Here is a 4,689-nt window from a genome sequence, read left to right on the forward strand (position 1 = left end):
TCCCTAATACTATTCCAATTAACTGAGCTGGAGAAATGGAAGCTCCTTAAGATGCAGATGGCTCCTTAAGATCCAGATGGCACTTGACTGTCATTTCATAAGGGTTTTCCTTCAAGTGAAACTACTTCATTGCCTCCCAATTTCTCTCTGAGTGTTGAGCGATCCTTAATATCATCCAAGCCATTAACTTGCCACTCATGTTTAATACCTGTAAATTTCTTAATGGTATCTTAGGAACTTGCATAAATCATCTTGCTTTTTAAAGGTGCACTTTCAGAAGCCCAGAATATAGATACTAGGTCTTCCCTCTTAGACTCTTTTGTTTCGTATGTGGCATCATACAAAGCATATCGGCAATCATTCAGAGGTAGCAACTTCACAAAAGATGTGTAGGGGTCCTCTACAGTATCAACAATGTCACCCACCAAGATCTGCTTTGCTTCCTCTGCAATTATTTGTCTTTTGTCATTGCTTAAACAGAAGAGGACTGCTTTCTTTCTTTTTTTGATCTCCTCTTGTGCAGAAGATTTCCTTACTTTCATATCATTAAAAACTTTGATGACTTCATCATTCACTGTAACTCCAGAAGCCATAGTGCCCGCAGCTGTAGCTGCAGGGGCTGCTGAGTCTCTGGCTCTGTGGCACTAGGGAGAAGAGGGAGAGGGGCCGCTTCTTTTCCTTTGTTTTATTTATGTGATGGGTGACATTGATTGTTTTTCTCTGGTTGAACCATCCTTGCATAACTGATATGAGCTCCACTTGGTCACAATATATTATTTTTTTTGATACGTTCTTGGAGTCTGTTGGCTAGGATTTTGTTGATTTTTGCATCTATATTCATGAGAGTTGTTGGTCTGTAGTTTTCCTTTTTAGTGATGTCTTTTCACAGTTTTGGTATCAAGGTTATGCTTGCTTAATAAAAGAAATTTGGGAGGATTCCCTCTTTTTCTATGTTCTGGAATAGTGTGAGTAGAATTGGTATCAGTTCTTCTCTGAAAATTTGATAGAATTTTTCAGTGAAACCATCTGGGCCAAGACTTTTTTGGTTGGTAATTTTTTTCATGAACTGTTTAATTTCTTCTTTTGTTATGGATCTGTTCAAATTTTCCACTTCAGTCTGTGTTAGTTTAGGTAAGTCATATGTTTCCAGAAATCTGTCAATTACCTCTGCATTTCTAATTTGTTGGTGTACAGTTCTTCAGAGTATCCTGATATTATCCTTTTAATTTCTACTGGTTCTGTTGCGACATCACCCATTTCATTTCTTATTCATGTTATTTGTACTCTCTCCCTCTTTTATCTTGTTAAATTTGCCAGTGGTTTGTCAATTTTATTAATCTTTTGAAAAAAACCAACTTCTAGTCTTGTTGATTTTTTCTATTGTCTATTTCTGTTTCATTTATTTCTGCTTGAATCTTTAGTTTTTTGTTTTTTTTTTTTTTCTTCTGGTGACTATAAACTTATTTTTCCCTGTTCTTTTTCTAATTGTTGGCAATGTTGGTTTAAGGTGTTGATTTTGGCTCTTTTGTCTGTTTTGATGTGTTTATTTATTGCTATACATAGGTCTTTGATCACTGTTTCTGCTGTGTCCCAAAGGTTTTGATATTTTGTGTTTTCATTCTCTTTTGATTCAAGGAATTTTTTAATTTCATTTTTTATTTCTCCTATTACCTAGTCATTTTCCAGCATGGTGTTACTCAATTTTCATGTGTTTGCTCTTTTTCTGTTGATCTTCTTTTTGTTGGTTTCTAATTTGATAGCACTGTGATCTGAGAAGATTCTTTACAGTATTTCAATGTTTATAAATATATTAAGGCTTGCTGGGTGGCCTAACATATGGTCTATCTAGAGAATGTTCTAAGTGCACTGAAAAAGAATGTATATTGTGCTCTTGTTGGCTGATGTGCTCTGTAGGTATCTATAAGTTCAGGTTAGTGAATTGTATTGCTTAGTTTTTTTCTGCATCTTTGTTGAGTTTTTTTCCAGTTGTTCTATCTTTGATTGAAAATGGTGTATTAAGTCTACTACTATGATTGATGACTCATCTATTTGTCTTTTCAATTCTGGTAAAGTCTGATTGATATGTTTTGGGGCTCTTTCTTTGGGTCTATAGATATTTACTATGGCTATGTCCTCTTGTTCAATCAATCCTGTAATCATTATATAATGTCCTTCCTTGTCTCTTATGGTGGTTTTTGTCTTAAAGTCAATTTGATCAGAAATTAATATTGCCACTGTTGCTCTGTTTTGGTTGCCGTTTGCTTGATATATCTTTTTTAACCTTTCAATTTTTAGTCTATTTTTGTCTTTGTCTCTAATATGTATCTCTTGTAGACAGCATATGGATGGGTTATGTTTTCTTAAACAGTCTGCAACTCTCCGTCTCAAGTGGTGCATTTAATCCATTGACATTCAGTGTATTTATTGACAAGTATGAGTTTATTGTTGTAATTTTGTTAAATGTTTGTTCATGGTGATCCTGATTTCTTTGTTCCATATAATTTTCTGTGCTAAGCTCCTTTTGTTTATGAATTGTATTATCACTTCCTTCATTGCTTTCGTTTCAGTATGTGCTGAATATTTGTGTTTGTCTTCTTTTTTATTGTGATGTAAAGGATTATCATTTTTCTTTGAGTTTATACTGGGATTTATAATTTTTTTTCCTGAGTTTAGAACAGTCCATTCTATCTTGCAATTGTCTTGACTTCCTCACCATTTAGAAGTCCTGTAACTACACCATTTTTTCCCCTTTTTTTGGTTTGTAGCTGTCCTCATTTGCCAATTGGTACCTCTGGTTCCTTGTTTACAATCTTGTAGACTTATTTACTTTGGATACTTTCTTAACTGGGTTGATTTCTGGTTAATAGTCAGTTGTTGTTTGCTGTTGTTGGTTCTCTGCCCAAAGGACTCCCTTTAGCATCTCTTGGAAGGTTAGTCTGATTTTTAAAAAATACCCTTAATTTCTGCTTATCTGGAAATGTTCTAATTTCATTATAATATTTAAAGGATTTGACTGCTAACCAGAAGGCTGGCAGTTCAAATCCACCAGCCACTCCTCAGAAGGAAGATTATGTAATCTACTTCTGTATAGATACCACCTTGGGAACCCAAGGAGGGAGTCACTATGAGCTGCAGTTGACTAAGCAGCAATGAGATAATTCTTAGTTGGAAATTTTTATTTTTCAGGGTTTTATGCATACCATCCCATTGCCTTCTCGCCTGCATGGTTTCTGCCAAGAAATCAGAACTCAGTCTTACTGGTTGCTCTTGTAGGTAACTTTTCATTTTTCCTATGCTACTTTCAGGAATCTTTCTTTGTCTTTGGTTTTGGTGAGATTGATGATGATATGTCTTGATGATTTTCTTTGGGCGTCTATCCTGTTTGGGGTTCATTAGACTTCTTTAATGGATATATTTTTGTCTTTCATCATATCAGGGACATTCTCTTCCAACAAACATTTGACAATTTTCTCTGTGGTTTTGTTGGTCTCTTCCTGTTCTGGAATTCTGATTACACATAGGTTGTTATTCTTTTTGATGATATCTCACATCATATTTAAAGGAAACTTAAGCTTTCTTCATTCTGTTCTGATCTTTTTTCTGATTGATCTTTTTCCAAAGAAGTATTGAAGTATCTGTCTTCAGTCTCACTAATTCTGCCTTCCATTGATTCAATTCTATTCATTTGCCTGTTTAATGTGTTATGTATTTCTGAAAATTTAGTATTAATCTTCTGGATTTCTATCTGTAGATACTGTATTATTTATAATTTTCCATTTATTTTGTCATTTTGTTCTTGTATTGTCTTTCAAAATTGTTCTAGGGTTTTCTCCAATTTTGTCAGTGTTTTCCTTGATCTGGTGGGTTTGAACTGCCAGCCTTCTGGTTAGCAGTCAAATGCCTTAGGCACTACACCACCAGATCTCCCTTAAATATAATTTTTTTTTAATTCCTTATCAGAGAGTTCCAATGCTGCTTTGTTGTCCAGGATGTGTTCTGAGTCTGTAATCTTGTTGCTTTGTTTCTCCTCCTTAATCTTGCTTCTTTGTTTGGACTATGATAGTCTGTTGTCTCCAAGACACTGTGATGTTTTTTGTGTTTATATTTAATTGTTGATTGTATGTTGGAGTGATTTGCTCAAGATTTTTGTTTTCTTTGTTTTGTTTGGATGTATCTCAATAGTCAGGGTACTGTGATCCTCTATTCGCTTAGTGGCTGCACTTATGCACTCACCACCTGTCTCCTTTCCAGTCATCAGCCTCCTGTATGTCCGTGCTCTCTTTGGCAAGTGGAGCCTATTCTTAGGTCCCTGAAATCTGAACAAGATTTTTCACTCTATATCGCTTTAAATTAATTTGATTTATGTCACTTTAAATATACAAAATGGCCATGCCTTGTAAACATTTAAAATGGCTGTGCCCTCCAGACAGCCAAAAGTCCACATCTGTTTGTCTCCTTCTTTGCTGTTTCCCTTTTCAGTTGTCAGCTCCCTATGAAGTAGTCCATGAAGCCCTTGGTGTGTAGGGCCAATTTTTAGGTTAATCCTTAGGTCCTAAGCTCTTATGGTGCAGTGCCTAAGGATTTGACTGCTAACCAGAACACTGGCAGTTCAAACCCACCAACTACTCCTTGGAAGGAAGACTGGGCAATCTACTTCCATAGAGATACCACGTCAGAAACCCAAGGAGG

The 4,689-nt window shown here is 35.5% G+C and overlaps 1 pseudogene; it reads right to left on the bottom strand.

Annotated features, from left to right (window-relative positions):
* Nucleotides 1-95: 95 nt before the first annotated feature.
* On the bottom strand, nt 96-593 carry LOC103204515 (annotated as a pseudogene).
* Nucleotides 594-4,689: the final 4,096 nt, after the last annotated feature.

The sequence above is a fragment of the Orycteropus afer genome, unplaced genomic scaffold, assembly GCF_000298275.1.
Source record: "Orycteropus afer afer isolate SDZICR_OR568_19922 unplaced genomic scaffold, OryAfe1.0 scaffold00251, whole genome shotgun sequence".
NCBI lineage: Eukaryota > Metazoa > Chordata > Mammalia > Tubulidentata > Orycteropodidae > Orycteropus > Orycteropus afer.